The sequence below is a fragment of the Stegostoma tigrinum genome, chromosome 3, assembly GCF_030684315.1.
Source record: "Stegostoma tigrinum isolate sSteTig4 chromosome 3, sSteTig4.hap1, whole genome shotgun sequence".
Lineage (NCBI taxonomy): Eukaryota > Metazoa > Chordata > Chondrichthyes > Orectolobiformes > Stegostomatidae > Stegostoma > Stegostoma tigrinum.
The window spans coordinates 116,279,827-116,298,302 of NC_081356.1; the positions used below are offsets into that span (position 1 = coordinate 116,279,827).

Below are 18,476 nucleotides of genomic sequence, written 5' to 3' on the forward strand. Positions count from 1 at the left end.
ACTTTTATACCGGTGCTCCATTGAGTGAAGAATCTACAAGCAGTTTTGTTAATCAATGGGGCTTATTCTATGGCCCTGTTTCAGTTTGTAGCCCACTATTGCCTGGACTGTAGCCCTCATATAGATATATTTCTCTGGAGCTTCACTCAACCTTGCTTTGGAGAAGTTGGTTTTCAACATCAGCGCATTAAGTAGAAGGCAGCAATCGGTTTCTTTCTGCTCATTTGGGATGATGCAATGGTTTCATTTACCCCTGAAATATTGGACTGCCCAAACTGGGGGGCAATGTTCAAGTGTGTTTTGGTCATTTCTCTAAATCTACAGAAAACAAGTTGTACAAAAACCCTCCATGGACAAATAAGTTCTCCATCCTTAGTAACTTGTTGGACATGAGGAAAGCAGAATGACCTCCAGGATTTATGAGCTGATAGTTACTGTAACCTTAAAAGAAAGTCCTCATTGCGTGAAACATTTGATGATATATAATTAGTGGCATATCAGCATCAAAGTGAGTCCTCTATTGTTTATATTACAGCAAGAGTCGCTTTATGGCAACTGGCCACGGGGATACGAGGTTGATCTCGTTTCTCAGGCAAGCGATCCATTGAAGTATGTAGTAAAACCCATTCCTATACTGCTGTTTGTTAAGCCTTTTATCAAATTAAAGAAGATTCCTCATGGTCTGCTGTCTTGACCAGCCCTCCTTCAGTTGTCTATGTCAAATCTTCAGCTTCTCATACGCTGTCATTCTATGAAATGCTTTTGGGATGTTGTTAAGGCTAACAGTACTGTATAAATGGAAGATGTGGTTGTAAGCAGACTGGAGTCAGCTGTTCCTTTCAGTTTACTTAATATTTGACAGAATCCCAAACCCACTGGAGTAAATGTCCTATCCAGTTGTAAATGGGTTGACCACCTACATGGCCCACTGGCAGTCTCCTTATTGCCAATGAAGGAGGCCAAAACTATTCCAGATTTATTAAACTGATGAATCAACACAGATGAATCCAGGCAAAAACATGCTGCAGTGTAAAAAATTGGCACAAACAAGACGGCCACACATGGATGAAGTCTTCCATCAGCTTTTACAATGCCAGGGCTTCACCTCAGCATTCAGTTATTCACAGATTCTGCTCCCATCAGAATGCGATATAACATTTAAAAGCAATTTGGCAATGACACTGAGTGCATGGCCTCTGTGGAAAGAAATGGAGGAAATGACATTTCCTGCAAGTACCTGTAATAAGTCTGGGAAGATGAAAAGTGTGTAATCTGAGTTGAAGAGAGCAACCACTTAATTGAGTTGGGTTCTTTTTTGCAAATAAAACCTACATGTAATACAAACAGATGTGAATTACTTACTTTAAAACAGACACTTCATTTTGCTTTGAAGAGATAGAAATTTGATCTCCGAACCCAGCCAGTCACACCTTGCTGTGTAAACGCTTGTGCAATTTATTTAGCTGGTTAATGCTTGCTCTGTGCTGGACTGAGAGGCACAGTTGTGAATTAAATATTCCTTAAGTTTCTTTGATTGTTTTAGTGCCTGACCAACACTTGGGGAACAAAATTGTACGGTCAGAATTGAGACATAAAGTGGAGCAGCCGCAGCCATCATGAATTTCAAGGCTGGTGGAAGCAAGATAAAAACTGGTGAAGTGAGAGGCAGCATTTCCAGCTGTAGTTGACTGCTGCTGGAGTTAAGATTGTTTCTGGACATTTCTCCTTTTCCCCACTCAAACAGTGTTACATGACATGCTTTGGCTGTTTTCCCATTCAGCTGCAAACTCACCTACAAGCAGTAAGTCAGTTCATTTTCAGAATATGGTTTAGCCACGTTGGCAAGATTTTGCAGTGACTCTTCCTGGGACTGGAAGGGCTGAAATCTCTACCTACCGTCCTTGGGCACAGGATAGGGCTAGTGGTGGTAGTGGTCAGGGAATAGGGTGTGGGGAAGTAGATTTCCCACGTGATAGATCTTAGGCCATGAGATTTCTTCTCAGCCTCTTTGTTAAGGCATTGAGACCCAAAGTGTGATGCATATTTGATTGTTCCGTTGTCTTCACTTTCAAAGACAGTTGCTTCTCCCAGCAACAGATGTCAAAACAATTCATCGAGAACATCAGTGTTTCTCTGAAGCATTTTCCGTTCTCCTCTCTGGGAAGTGGGCGTCGTGACAGCGGAGAGAACAGGGTCTGTTGGATTGGTGATCATCAGTCGCTAGCCTGAGTTGATCTTGCATAAGTCTTGTTTGATTTCTTTTGTGCCTGACTTTGAGATGGACACAAGCATTTGTGTGATGATTCTCCTACTGAATCTGAAGGATGCAGCATAGGCAATGCTCAGTGGAATTTCTCGAATGTGTCTGGTACAGTCCAGATCTTACTGCATGCAGTAGCATGGCAACAATTGTTTAGTATACTAAGACTTGCAAGTACCTTTGTTTTCAAATACTTACTGCATAGTCCATAGAACTGATGCAGCTCATCTGGTGCTAGATCTCCTCAGCAATGGTAGTTCCTTGAGAGAGGTGACAGTGATAGAATTATAGAATCCCCACAATGTGGAAACAGGCCACTTAGTCCATTGAGTCCATACCAACCCACCAAAGAGCTTCTCACCCAAACCCACACCTCTACCTTATCTTTGTAACCCTGCATTCACCATGGTTAATCCACCTAACCTACATGTTCCTGGACGCCAAGAGCAATTTAGCATGGCAAAACCACCTAACTTGCACATCTCTAGATTGTGGGAGAAATCCCAGAAGGGATCCATGCAGACACAGGTAGAATGTGCAAAATCCATCCAGTCATCTGAGGGTAGAATCGAACTCTAGTCCCTGGGGCTGTGAGGCAACAGTGTTAACCACTGAGCCACCATGCCACCTCAGCGCAGAATGGGAAGTGCTAACAAGTGAGATAACAAAGTGTGGAGCTGGATGAACACAGCAGGCCAAGCAGCATTTTAGGAGCACAAAAGCTGGCGTTTCGGGCCTGAACCTTCATCAGATAAGTGCAGCCTTTTCACAATAAGTGGTAAATGCTGACCCATATCTTCCTGTTCCAACAGCTGACGAGGACACTCTATATTGCCAACCTCTTCCTTTTTCATTTCTGAAGCATTTACAAGGATAAACGTGATGTGCTTAATTAATTAGGAGGGATTGAGGAGAGTGGTCCTGTGTTCTTCAGAGTGGTGCATGCGTGGTGATCATGTGGAGTTGACATAATTCTTAAATGGCTAGACAGGGTGGAAGCAGAAGAGATGTTTCGAGTGACTGGGTTGGGGGGTGGGTGTCAGACCAGGGAACACAGTGTCAGAAATTCTTCCCTCACAGAGCTGTGAGTTCCTGGACAGCTGTGGAAGTGCAGTCATTCAGTACGTTCAAGACAGTGCCTGACAGCATCGGCATTAACAATGATATTAAATGGCACGGTGTTGATATAGGCGATCAGCCATGATCCAGAATGGCAAAGCAAACTCAAGGGACCGAATTGCCTACTCCTGCTCCTCATGTTTCGAAGCCTACTTTATTCCAGACAAGAATGCAATGTTAAAATCATAATTCAATGCTAGGAGCCAACTATCTTGGGCTGGGACAGGATTGGATTCAGAAAGGGGCCAAACTAAGCAGAGGCACTTATGGAATGAGTTGGATTTTCATGTCACAATCATGGAAGCCAGGCATTCATTTCCAGATGTATTAAACTGAATTTAAATTCTCAAACTGCAATATTGGGAAAATTGAGCTCAGCTGGCCAAGCTTAGTCCAAGTCTCTAATCCAGCAACGTTACCACCACATGAACTGCACCCATTAAGTTGAGGCTATGGCTCCATTTGAGAAAAAGCACAGCAATTTGGACAAAGGTTTTCGCACAGCAATGAAAATAGTGCGGACAGGAAATTAAACCTGCAGCTGGTTAAGTGAGAAAGGTGAATGTCGTCACAGTAAACGAGATGAGTGTGGCGACTCTTTTTATGAGCACACTTCGATCCCTGCTCTGCAGGAGGAAACAACTGGGGGAAAACGTCGGAAGCAAAATGATTTCCCTGTACTTAAGCCACCTTTGGTGTCACAATATCTGCAATGCACTCTGCAGGTGCCGAATCCAACAATGATAATTACAAATTATATTTTCCTTGGATACAGCTGAAGACATTAGTCAACGTAATGTCAATGAAGCATGATTTATGGACAGCATCAATGAGCTGTAATGGAAGTGTCATAACCCTGAAGCTGGATACAGGAATTATGCTGTGATTACATGGGATGTACAGATCATGACAAGAGATAAAAGAAACCAAAGCTGGGACCTGACTCAATTAAACTGAAACAATTCTTTGGTCATGGCATTTTTTCTTTTGTTTCTTCTAAGGATGTGACTGTCACTGGCAAGAAGAGTGTCTGTTGTCTGTCTTTAGCTGTCCTTCAGAAGGTGGTGTTAAACCACCCGCTTAATTTGCTGCAGTCTATTTATTGTCTGTACTGTCAGGGAGGGACTGGTAATTAAGCAACAGTGGTAAAAGGTTGGGTTTTTGTGGAGTCAGGAAAATCCATGGACCTGTAAAAGCTGGGGCCCAAGTCTAGGATTCCTAGCCCCTATTTCCCACAGAATCCTGACAGTGTGGAAGCAGGCCATTCAGCCCAACAAGTTCACACCGACCCTTCAAAGAGCATCACAATCAAGATCCATCCCACTAACCTGTCCCTGTAACCCTGCATTTCCCATGGTTAATGTACCCAACGTACACCTTCCTGAATGCTATGGGAAATTTATCATGGACAATCTACCTAACTTGCACATTGTTGGACTGTTGGGAGGAAACAGGAGCCCCCAGCAGAAACCCACGCAGACACGGAGAGAATGTGCAAACTCCACACAGACAGTTGCTCAAAGATGGAATCAAACTCAAATCTCTGAAACTATGAGGCAGCAGTGCTAACCACTGAGCCAGCAGTCATTGCTTGATGGTCAGCTCTTTCTCTGTGATCTATTCTGTCAACCGCATAATAATTATTTATACATGACAAAGTGATATCAAGTACTTATAGTTTTTGCTAACCAAATTTAAAATCTGACAATTTTATTGGGCTGTAGCTCAGGCAAGTTTGTTGTCAGAATGTTTATGCTTGGGAATGAGTAATTTTAAAACAAAACTTTTCAACACACCCTACTCATATAGGGTTCAGTGGTTTTGTTTTGTGGGAAAATGAGTATTCAAGTACTGTGGATTGACATGGAAAATATGAGGGGTCAGGAGTGTTGTGGGGAGGGGCACAGCTTTGCATACAGGGTGTTCAGGGCCAGAGGGTTGGGTGGAGAGTCATGAGTTTGCATGGAAGGTATAATGACTGTGTGGGACATGAATGTGGGCGTGAAGAATCATGAGTTGGCGCAGATTGGGGGTGTGTAGTGATGGGATAATTGATGGGTTGATGGAGTGTACTGTCTGGCCCCCAAAGCAAAAATCGTGCATCTGAAGGCACTTTTTCCAGGATATCTTTTAATTCCTGCTGCTCATTCTCTCCGATGAAAATCCAACTCACTGTCCAGGTCAGAATGCTATGTAACTTGAACACAAATTTTCAGATGGTGGGATTCCCATGTGTCTGCTGGCTTTTTTCCCTCTAACTGAAGGAGGTCATGGTTTGGAAGGAGCTATTGAAGGAGGTCTGGTGGATTTGGTGCAGTGCATATTATAGGTGGTACACATTACTGTCACCATCTATCAGGCAGGAAAATGGGGCTGAGACATATATCAGCCATGATTAAATGTTTGAGAAGATCTAAATGGGCTGAAAAACCTAATTCTGCTCCTTTATCTTATGGGGAAGAGGTTATAAAAAGGCAAACTTCTTTATGTTAGATGGTGTGGAGTTTCCTGAATGTTGTTGGAGCTGCACTCGTCCAGGCAAACAGGGAGTATTCCATCATAGCTCTGACCTGTGCCTTGTCGATGGGGGACTGGCTTTGGGAAGTCAGTGAACCAATGCAATCATGTCATATGTTAAAAAAAACACAAAATGTTTGATTTGCTGCTGGGCCACCTGTCCACTCTTTTAAAACTAAACTTTATTAAAGTTAAACAACTCCCTGTGGGGAGCTGTAATAAAAATAGAAACCATCGGAACCTGAACTGACACTTATCAAAATCAAATCAAAATATTGTTACCTAGGGTTAGAATTCACACCAACCCCTGTGGTACCCAAAGGTAGTTAAAGCTTCTACTCTGCTGGTGGACACAGTGACAACAACCCCTTGTTTTCTATACTGGATCTGACGGCCTATTTGGTACAGAATGAATTGATTATGAGTCTTAATGAGAAGAGGAACATGTCTAAACAAGATGCAGATTATTGCATGATAGCAACAACTACAAATTACATTGATAACAAGTGTGTAGCTGGATGAACACAGCAGGCAAAGCAGCATCTCAGGAGCACAAAAGTTTACGTTTCAGGCCTAGACCCTTCATCAGAGAGCTGCTCTGATGAAGGGTCTAGGCCCGAAACGTCAGCTTTTGTGCTCCTGAGATGCTGCTTGGCCTGCAGTGTTCATCCAGCTCCACACTTTGTAATCTTGGATTCTCCAGCATCTGCAGTTCCCATTATCTCTGATTACAAATTACATGGATTAGTTAGGCATATTAAGTAAGACTATGAGGAGACAATGATGACAAATCAGCCTCCATCAGGCTATCAAGCTATGGCATTCTCAGATTTGGTGGACACTAATGCTTAACTCTTTCAGAACCACAACACTGTACAACAGAAATGAATAAAGAATTTAAAAGTTTGAGAACCATTCTCTGAGAATTTGTGTTTGTTTTATCTTCTCTGCAGATTCTAGCATCAAACTGACAGACGAAGAACAGACAAAGACAGAACATTCTAGACAGGAGTTTACTCTGAGCACAGAACTTGAAACATAATGGAAGCACAGAGAATCACTTGGCTATAGTGTTGTTCTCTGACCAACACTGTAATAAGGAGTTAGCTTCCAAACCTAAAGGTGACTCCACTGAAACATCAGGGACTGAGGTAGAAGGATTCTAGCCAAGAACAACAGTCCAAAATCCTTCCAAAACATGGGTTAACTTTGTGTGAATGAGTCTACTTTCCCTGAAGTTGGAATCACATAATAGGGATGAATTCTGTCAGTCAGCAAGCAAGGCAAACTAACAATAACAGAGCCCTTGCATAAAAAAAAGTCCCAAAGTAAATTCTCACAATGGAAATTCACTGAGGAGGAACATGTTACCTGCACAATAAGGAGAGATATTTCAACATGGAACATTCCAACGTCAATGCTTGTTGCTGAAAATTATACAGGACAGTCAAAATCCTACATATAGCTCAAGAAAACTAATGAGTGGGAAACTATGGTATGGGCCCTCACTCAAAATCAGACATTTATCACAGTGAGCTGTCTCAAAAATGAACAAAAACAAAGTGGCTGGAAAAGCTCAGCAGGTCTAGCAGCATCTGTGAAGGAAGGAACAGAGTTAATGTTTCGGGTCCGGTTACCCTTCCTCAGAACCTTGGACCTGTTCTGAGGAAGAGTCACTGCACACGAAACGTTAACTCTGTTTCTTCCTTCACAGATATTGCAATACCTGCTGAGCTTTTCCAGCAACTTTGTTTTTGTTCCTGATTTATAGTGGCTGCAGTTCTTTCAGTGTTTATTTTGTCTCGAAAATGATCCTACCTACAGCATGCTAGTCCTGTTCATAAACCTTCCTCCTTGAGTCATATCCTGAGCCATACTTTGTGCCAATGCTCATGCCGTAAAACCCTATGTAAACTTTTCGAATTAGAAAATCCTGTTGAAGCAATCCAATACATTCCATGTAGTAGCAGCCTCCAGTCACTCAGTGGCATCATGAACATTTCTCTCACCCGCGCCCCCCTCCCTTAATCACAACAAAATTGATTGTTGGCTGAATGTTTACACTCAAAATGTGTGCCGTTCATTTTATCATCATTTTTTTCAAAATGGCTTTCATTGCTATCAAGCCTCTCATCAAGAGTCAGCTTACGTCAGACATCTTGCTTTTTTCAAGTGCTGTTCCTCAAGACAGCTCCCACTCCACACATCCCTGAGTCTTCCACTTCTTACTGTGCTTGCTCAGCTGCTGAGAATCTTATAGTCTCAATGGTCTCTGCATGAAGTTGAATCCTTTGGAGCAGCACGGTGGCTCAGTGGTTAGCCCTGCACCCTCACAGTGACAGGGTCCTGGGTTCAATTCCACTCTCGGGCCACTGTCTGTGTGGAGTTTGCACATTCTCCCGGTGTCTGCATGGGTTTCCTCTCACAGTCCAAAGATGTGCAGGTTAGGTGAACTGGCCATGCTAAATTGCCCGTAGTTCTCAGGGATGTGTAGATCAGGTGGGTTATAGGGGGACAGGTCTGGGTGAGTTGCTCCTATAGTCAGTACAGGCTTGTTCAGCTGAAGGGTCTGTTTTCATGCTGTAGGGATTCTATGATTCTTCTTCATTAATTCCTGTTGTGAAGCTCATTTTGTGGAAATCACCAAAAAAGGAGTTTTTCAAAAGCTCACGGTTTCCATAAGGGCTTTCCCAAGACCTTGGGATGGAGCCTGTTACTGAATATATTTTAGGTGGGCAAACTTTTCAGGCAATCCAGCCCCTTCCTTTTCAAACATTAATTCTTGGTCAAGCTTGTTTGGAATGGATTTTCATAAACAATTGAGTGACTTTTCCTTCATGGTTCATGCACAACTTTAGGGAAAGCCACTGTTATTTAAAAGGGGTAAGGTTTTCAATCATCGAGGTACCCATAAATCTAATGGATGTGAGGGGAGCTGTGTCCGCATGTATCCTCACTTCCACGCTGAAGGTGTATTTCATTTTATTACTTTCGCATTGCACTACCCTGTGCCTGCCTTTTTCCTTGCAATGATTATTTACAGGCTTACAGCTGTTTGCTCTTTTGATGTCCTACCACAACTATCACAGGACCTATTCGTTCCTGCCGACTTACCCCTCAAACTTATACCTTCACCTCTTGCCACTGGTCAGTTTGCTTTTGCACCAGGATACAGGGCACATGGCCTTTTTGCTGAGAAGGTGGACATGACCTGCTGTCTAACGCCACCAGCTGGATGCTTCTTCACCTCACTGTTCTCTAGTCACTGCCAAAACTGCCCTTGAAGCTTGCGCCACTGTGCAGCTAGACATTGTGCCCCGATGCATGCTGTTCACAGACTGACACCACTAAATCACCCAACAGAACAAATTCAAGTTGCCTCATCTCTAAAGAAATTAACTGCACACTTCAACAAATAAAGAGAATTTGTGGGTCATCCTGACTGAATTCTGCCTTCCTGCCATACAAGTCATCGCTTTCCCCAAAGAAATGGATTGCAGAAAAAGAGTTATACAGGTGACTGCAGAGAATCTGGGGCATTCCAGAGGAAGACTGTTCCATTCAGACGCCCAGAGTAATGCTCGAGGGGCATGGCTCAAATCCAACTATGGCAATTGCTAGAATTTACATGTAATTAATAAAAGTTGGTACTGAAACCTAGACTTCTTAATGGTGAGCTCGACATATATTGTTACAAATGATGGTCTTAAAAACCCATTTGGTTTGGTAATGTCCTGTAGGGGAGGAAATCTGCCATTCTTACCTGGTATGATCTACATATGACTCAAGACCAACAGCAATGCGGGTGACTCTTCACTACCCTCTGAAATGGAACAGCGTTCTACTCAGTTCAAGATAAATTATGAATGGGCAGCAAATGCTTTCAATCCTATGAAAGAACAAAAAGCAAGCTCCTGTTCCAATATTCCCCACATAGGAAGAAAAATGAGCAATCAATTGCTTTAAGAAAGAATTGGTGCAAATAGGCTGAATGGTCTCCTTCTGTGCTGCATTTCCAACAATGCTAATCTCCTAACTGTACAACACGGAAGAGGAGCCTAAAAGAATACAAATCAGTACAAATAGCAAAACGGAGTACAGCAGAGAACTTGAAGAAAACATGCCAATGGATGAGGAAAGCAAACAAGAAGTTGCAATGCAGCAAAAGAGAAAATGTATCCTCTTGATGTTGGGCGAGCAACGTGACAACCGTTAGTAATATATTAAACTCGTTTGTGCCATGCACATCTGTGAGCGTCATACTTGAGTATATTTTCTGACTTATTCCTAAGCAGCACCACAAGAGGCTGGCATGTAAATGGATCAAATTCAAAATTGGCTGTAAGTTACTGTTTGAATAAAAAAAAACTTACTCCCTGATTGTGATGAGTAGAGAACTGTAGAAATAGAAATTAAAAGTGACGAACACTTTTGCAAAATGGATGCACAAGGCTGATAGCTTGGCGTGTGACCCTGGTAAAGATTGTCAGAATGCCAATGATGGTGAAGCAACAGCATATGTGCACAGCTTGAGAGCATCAATCCCAGTGTCTGAACAGCGACTGGGGCAATTCAGGAAGGAAGCTGCCGAGAAGGCTGCAAATATACAGATTCTCCGAGAGACTTTACAAAATGGAGCTATGTTCCTTCAAGAAAACAGTGGCCTCGAGAGAATTACAGAGAGAAGCTCTGAAAGATCAAGTATTTGGCTTTCAGAGGGACAAAAGTTGTCTTCTTACTTTGCAAGCTGCATTAAAAGCAGCCTGTGGGGTGCTGTGGCATTGAGAATTGAGCACAGATCCCACGAGATCCAGGTGTTGGGCCAAAACCATTTTTTTTAAGATACATGTGTTCCAGGTAATTCAAGTCTCATTTGTCAGCCAGAGGAATACAGGCCTGAGTCCAGTTAACATTAGACCATAATAATAAGTTGCTTCAGTCCTCTCAGAATGAAAGAAAGTCATGCGGTAGTTATGGACTGTTACCCTAATTACCCAGCAGTCTGCTTTTGACAGAAATCAGTCAGAAATTGAGACTTTATAAAGTTCTAGTTAGGCCCCATTTAGAATACTGTGTCCAATTTTGGGTCCCACACCTCAGGAAGGACATACTAGCCCTGGAGCATGTCCAGTGGAGATTCACACGAATGATCCCTGGAATGGTAGGTTTAACGTACAATGAACGGCTAAGGATCCTGGGATTGTATTCATTAGAGTTTAGAAGGTTGAGGGGAGATCTAACAAAAACTTACAAGATAATGAATGGCTTAGAAAGGGTGGACGCTGGGAGGTTGTTTCTGTTAGGCCGGGAGACTAGGACCCGTGGGCACAGCCTTAGAATTAGAGGGGGTGAATTTAAAATGGAAATGAGGAGACATTTCTTCAGCCAGAGAGTGGTGGGCCTGTGGAATTCATTGCCACAGAGTGCAGTGGAGGCTGGGACGTTGGATGCCTTCAAGGCAGAGATCAATAAATTCTTGATCTCACAAGGAATCAAGGGCTACAGGGAGAGTGCAGGGAAGTGGAGGTGAAATGCCCATCAGCCATGATTTAAATGGCGGAGTGGACTCGATGGGCCAAATGGCCTTACTTCCACTCCTATGTCTTATGGTCTTATGGTCTTAGAAATGATTAATTCACCCTTTGAAATCACCATTCTGGAAGATGAAATGATAAAACAGAAAATCAAATCATAGAGGGACTGCAATAACATCAAATGTACTGTGCGTGTGGAAGAGCTGAAGTAAGTCCACTCTACCTACCTTTTATTATTCTTTTAACGTCAACATTTCAATTTGAACACAACATGATCTATAGCCAAGGAAATATAATCCTCATCTATGTGACGTCTTCTTGTAAAGGAATTCACAGATTAATTTTGTCTTCAGCCCAGAACTGAATACAGGGCCCAAACGGGGTCTAAGCAGACATTTCTGAATAACGTTGACCTCTGTATATTCCAGCTCACCCGAGATAGCCTCCTCCACCAGTTCAATCTCACTCTCACTGCTGATATTGGCTGAACTGGGCTGGAGACAAGAGCCCATCCCAATCCTGTCCCACTGGGAGTGATGGAGTGTGGCTGGGATTGAGATCTGCGGAAAGTGTTTTCATGTGTGTTAACCATGCCTCAGTTGGTAGCACAGCTGTTAACGTGTGATTTAGGACCTTTTGTGTTGAAAAGACAAAGGTGTAGACTGATACTCCAGTGTACTGAGAGAGTGCTGCGTTATTGTGACATGATGTCATTTGGGTGCAACATTAAGGCAGGTGAGCATAAAAGATGCTGTGGGACTACTATGCAGAAGATCATTGATGTCAACCACAGTGCCCTGGCCAAAATGTGTACTTCATTCATAAGTCAGAACAAGATTATCTTGTCACTATCACACTGCGGGTTGTGAGATCTTGTCATTTACAAGATTGCGCCATCAATGGTGACTATTCTACAAACCACCTCATTGATTGTTGTAGTGATTGGGACCAGGTGGACGTCATTGACTCTGAGGATCTTGAGAGGGGTTTTTAGCCAATCAGGAACCTCGTAGTCAACGAGGTCCACTGTTACAGTTGTAAAAAGCTTTGGGATGGCCAATGGCTGTGAAAGGTGCTATTATAACCAACAGTCTTTTGCATACTTTACCAGCTGTTCATGGTGAAGAAATATCCTGACTGGTATAGAAACATGCTACACAATTGGCAAATTCAAGCTTTGAAAAGGTAACTGTTTACAGGTCAAACTGGCATGAATCCTACCTGTTTTCTGTTTGAAACTTCTTCATACAACTTATTTTCATGCTGCTGTTGCCTGTATTCGAGGAGTCAGTAAAACCTGCAACAGAAAAGAAAGGACATCATAATTACTCTCTTTCTTTCCCTCTCCACTCTGCTATATCCCACTGAAGGGAAGCAGCAAATAACAGGCTAAAAACTGATGCTTTTATTCTTCTATTAAATTTATCTCACTGTTGTAATTTTGTAAAATGAAACGCTGACAGTGCAATATTCCTTTAACTCTGGAATCATGTGGCAAGTGAATGAGCAACTCTGACTGACGTTACTAGAGTTGAGGTGGGAGCAAATGCAAGTTACAACAAGAAGCTGACTTAGTATAACAGCAGTTCAATCCTTCCATGCGGTGAGTTGACCTAAAACACAGTAGACAGATTGCAGACAGGGTGCAAGTTCCAGCCTTCATTTCTGTAGTAGGAGCAGAAGGAGCCTATTTTAAAAATGTAGTTCAAGGAGTCAGTTCAGTGAGTGAAAGCAGGTCAAGTGCTTTGCTATTCAAAATTCAGCCTTGCATCAAACTAAAGGCACACATTTGACTCCTTATCGACCAAGCTCTACAAGGTCAATGTTTGAATTTTTCACTGATAAATTTTCTTTTACTTAAGAGAAGTGTTCCATTCAGTTCCCTCACAGCTGAAAGGGTAAACATTGAAATCACTTTGCTATTTGCAGGTACTCAACTTGCTGTTTTAATAATTTCTTGGAATATAAATGCAGTTCTGTAGCCTGAGGACTTGATCTTGTTGTAGGCATTCGTTGTAATATGAGGAAATAAAATGTACTGACCCTGTGCATGAGAGATTGGAACAATTTTATAATCTCCTAAAGCTCAGTAGGAAGACTCAAATGTTTTGCTTCTCTTATAGAAATCCAGGCAGCACATGGTACAAACCTGCTGTAAATGAGCGATTATTGTTCTGACTTCAGAATATACATTTGAGATCAGTGAACTGAATGAATTCAAGATACCATTACCTGTGTTGCTTTGAGTGCCAGAATCTTGTGCTATCCCAATCGGCAAGATTAAAACTAATCAAATCAAGCACACTACCCTCATTGGTAATCCACTCACGTCTCTTCGTTTTTGGTTCTTTTAGCCGCAAATTGGCACGCAAACACATAGAACTCGAGATGAAGGTGTCAGGTAAAATACCAGCTCCCTCTGAAATGCAACATGATCTGTGATCACCTTAGCTCAGTCGTAACATTCTCACTCAGTCAGTAGAACACAAACTCAATTCCAGCCGTACCCTCCCGTATTTAACAATTCAATGCTGTCAGGCAGTGCAGGACCATGTACGTCTTTTCCTTGAACCACCTGCCAGGTCAAGTGGGATGTTCAAGATCCCATGACACCATGGGATGAAGAACAAGGGAGTTTCATCGATGTCCTGGCCAGCACATTTCCTTGAACCAGCACTGGCCCTTGACCAATGATTAAAAAAACACGTCAACTGGCCATAAGACCATAAGGCATAAGAGCAGAAATAGACCACTTTGCCACTGAGGCCCCGCACCATTTAATAATAAAATGGCTGGTTTGAAAATTCTCAGCTCCAATTTCTTTCCTTTGCCCCATAGTAATTTACTTGCCAATTAAAATCTGTCCGTCCGAATCCTGAACGTATTTAATGATCCAGCTTTAACCATGCTCTGTGGCAAAGAATTTCACAAATTCACATGCCTCTGAGAGAAAAAAAATCCCTTATCTGTCATGTGTGGGCAAACGCCTTACTCGGTGTTATGCCCTCTGGTCCTAGAGTCTCCCACAAGGGGAAAGAATGAGACCATAAGTCCACAAGGGGAAAAGGTCACTCCGTTCTGTTTAAGTATCAATAAAGACTACACGCCAGAAACGTAATACGTTGGCTGTGAAACGTTTTCCAGGCAACCTGGGGATATGAAAGGCAATATGTAGCTACAACTGGTTGCTTGGTTGTATCCTCTCATATAAGTTTGCAAATAGAAAGAAGACATCTCCACGTTGTGTCTTTCACAGTTCAACATAAACCTGGAAAACAGCCTGGTACAATCCCAAAAGTCATGTCTTGGCCAATTAAAATCCACTTGCTTAGTGGATTCTGTTTTATTCATTCATGGGATCTGGGCATTGCTGCCAAGGTTAGTATTTATTGGCTATTCCTAACTGCCCAGTTAAGAGTCAATTGCATTTGGGCCTGGAGACACAGGTGAGGACAACAGATTATCTGCCTTAAAGGACACTAGCAAACGATATGTGCTTCTATATTATCATTACAGGGTTGGTAATAAGTTATCTTTCTTTAGTTTTTCATGTTGAAACTTGAACTCATATTCCCATAACATCAGTGAGTATTGTGAAGAAGGGTCACTGGATCTGAAACGTTGACTCTGCATTCTCTCCACAAATACTGTTTTTGTATAAGTCTGGGCGGATTACCAGCCCAGTAACATTACCACAATGTCACCACCCACCAGTTAACTGTTCCCTGCATTTTTCCTGGCACTGCCTCTAGCCTACCAGAGTCCATTTGCCAAGCAATCAATACTGTCTTCCCAGCAATGTAAATTGTTATTCCTTCTTCAACTTGGTACTTTTACAAATCAATAGCCATGAGTGCAAGATGAAAAGTTTAAACAGGCAGACATTACTTTCTTCACAATCACCAGATTTTCTACTAATTTCCCCATGGGCGTGTCCAGATCTGTTTCAATTCTCTAACTCAAGACAGACATTTGTCTGTCATAGAGTTATACAGCATGGAAACAGACCCTTCAGTCCAACATGTCCATGCTGACCAGGTTTCCCAAACTAGACTACTCCTATTTGCCTGAATTTAGCCCATATCCTTTTTTCCTATTCATATACCTGTCCAAACAAATACTTCCACACTGCGGGCCGTATAGAGATACATGTGCCAGTTTTGCTTACGCAATGAGAAATTAGAATGCCCAGCAGGTTGGAGGATGGGTGCAACCATAATAGTACCTGGCTCATCAGGTCCTGCACACTCTAGTTTCATGTCTACACTTAAAATATTACAATGGTGCTCTCCAAAATCACGAGGATTTAGCCAGAATACAGGGATAGAAATTGTTCCCATTGACAGAAGGGTCGAGAACCAGAGGATACAAATTTAAAATGAGTGCCAGATGAACTAAAGGCAACATGAGGACAATGATTTCTATGTGGTAAGTGGTTCGGGTGTGGAATGCACTGACTGAGATTGTGGTGAAGGCAGATTCAATTGTGGCTTTCAAATTAGGATTGAATAATTATCTGAAGAGTGAATATTTGCGTGCGTCTGAGGAAAGGGCAGGGGAGTGTGGCTGGTTAAGCCGCTTTTGTAGAGAGTTGGCATCATGATGCCAGGCCAAATAGTCTCCATCTGCACTGTGCCCAGTCTATGGGTTGATTCCTCTCAGCCAAAAAAAAGTCAGTGAAACTTCAAACCATGAAGCCAAACATCTTGAATTTGCTACTCTGTATTATGTTGAACGCATTTTTGATATTTCAAAAGGACTAGTGGTATATGAACCTTAGCCTCTTGATTCCTACTAGTGTGGAATACAACAGTTCACATTTTCTACGTTATGTTTCTTTGCACCATGTTTGCCCTTTCCAGTTGGTTTGTAGAACTAGTTTTTAGCACCTCAGTCACGGTTGAGTGTTCTTTTACTTTCCTTTGTGTTCTGGTGAAATGTCGATCCTGAAACATGAGCTGTGACTCCCTCTCAACAGTTGATTCCTCTGACCTGCTTAGTGCTTTCCAGTATTTTCTGTTTGACTTCAGGTTTCCAGCACTTGCAAGATTATAGTTTTTGTTTCCTTTCTTCTCTTTTGTTATCTTGCCCATTTTATATTTCCATTCAGTGAACGGAGGGAGGCTCGGTTTCACTTCATAGCTCACATATTCCGCAATGAAAGCTGGCCCATCTTCCTTACATAATAACAAGAACTTCCATTCATGAAGCACCATTAATGTGGTAACACCTTCAAAGGGACTGCACAGAGTCAATTATAAACCAAAATTTGATACAAAATCATAGAAGGAGATATCAGGACATGTGATCAAATATTTGGGCAAACAGGCAGCTTTCAAACAGGATAGAGTAGCAAAGGTTGAGGAGCAAATTTCAGAGTGACAGGCCTCAGCAGCTGAAGACAGAGGTGCTGCTAGTGGAGTGAAGAAAATAGAGGGTGCACAAGAACAAAGAGGAAGAGGAATGCAGTCATCTCAAATACTGATCATTTGTATAGATGCATAAAAATGTCGGGGTTCGGTTTGCGTGGATGGCTGCGATGTGTTGCAGAGTGACATCAACAGTGTTGAGTCAATTCCCACATTGGCTAAGGCTACCTTGAAGGTCCTACCTTCTTAACTTAGCACCTGCCTTTTGCATGGTGACCCTCAGGTTAAACTCATAACCAAGTGTTTCTCTAATGAAAGAAGAGTTCTCTGGTCCTTAGGGATTATGGCGACATTATTATTCAGTGTTGGATTAAGGGAAACAGTACAAATGAACTCCTGGCTCAGGACTTCTTATCTCAATTGCATGAAAAACAAGGTAGCCGAAAGCGAAGCAATGTTGTTTCATCTCTGCTTCATAACACTGTGTATATGATGTTGAACAAAGGGATTAAATTTGGCCTTGCACTTCCAAATGTTATATGCTAACAGTACTTCAGTGAAGTGTGTTTACTGCAGGTATAATTACCTCTGGAGCAATACAAAATGAAGGCAACGACACATGAAATCTTCGGTAGTCTATGCCCTTTGGCAAGAGACCAGATTTGAAATAATGAAAGCTCTCATATGCAGGTTCTTTAAATGTTTATCTTCCAGTGAAGACAAAACAGAGACCACATCCTGAAGGTGTGGCGCGTCTGCATGTATTACTGTGAGCCAGTATTGTCTTTCTTGGGTTCACACGTGTCTTACAATGCTTTTCTTTGTAACAAAGCTATTTTTTTCTTGTACATTAGTTTGCAGCAACAAAGCCAAATACCTGTTGGAATCATGTTTTTTAGTGGTTAGGGCATGAGAGTAATTGCCACATGGATGAATGATTTCCATTGTTAACAAGGATTGCACAACTACATGGGAGCCAGGTAATATGCCATAGCAACGGACCATGCCTGCATTCCCCCTTTCTGCAACCCTCAGTGACAGATTACTCCTGAAACATTCAACATTCATTCAACACAATGCCATGCAGGGACACTGGCAGCGTCAAAGAAATAAGAGACATGAATGGGGCAGATTATTTGTTGCACTGGCTTGGCATTGACCACTTCATAGCATCAAGAATAAAATATAATTCAATTTCTTTGACTGATATAAACAGTCAGGAGTATCTGTATTTGGCAGCACACCTATTGATTTGAAGCTGAGGACAGCGACTTGTTTTGTGGAATATGTCAATTTACCTTTGCCAATAATCTGAAAATCAACCTTCAATATAAGACAGAACTCAATGTTTTCAATTCGTTCACAAGATGAGGGCATTACTGGCTAAGCCAGTTTTTATTGCCCATTCCTAATTGCCCAGAGGGCAGTTAAGAGTCAACCACATTGGTGTGGGTCTGGAGTCTGTTGGAGGCCAAACCACGTAAATACTGCAGTCTCCTTCCCAAAACAGCATCTCTGATGAAGGGTCTAGGCCCGAAACGTCAGCTTTTGTGCTCCTGAGATGCTGCTTGGCCTGCTGTGTTCATCCAGCCTCACATTTTATTATCTTGGAATCTCCAGCATCTGCAGTTCCCATTATCTCAGTGAATCAGATGGGGTTTTTTTTCGCCAACAATC

At 42.2% G+C, this 18,476-nt stretch overlaps 1 protein-coding gene across 4 annotated transcripts in view; it reads right to left on the bottom strand.

Moving 5' to 3' along the window:
- The window catches only part of tenm3 (teneurin transmembrane protein 3), a 3,293,451-nt gene that overhangs the window by 658,380 nt on the left and 2,616,595 nt on the right, over positions 1-18,476 (bottom strand). For all 4 annotated transcript variants that reach the window (XM_059644858.1, XM_048526868.2, XM_048526869.2 and 1 more), the window contains one exon: positions 12,652-12,727. The gene's annotated coding sequence lies outside the window, so the exon portion shown is untranslated. The remainder of the gene's footprint in view (positions 1-12,651; positions 12,728-18,476) is intronic.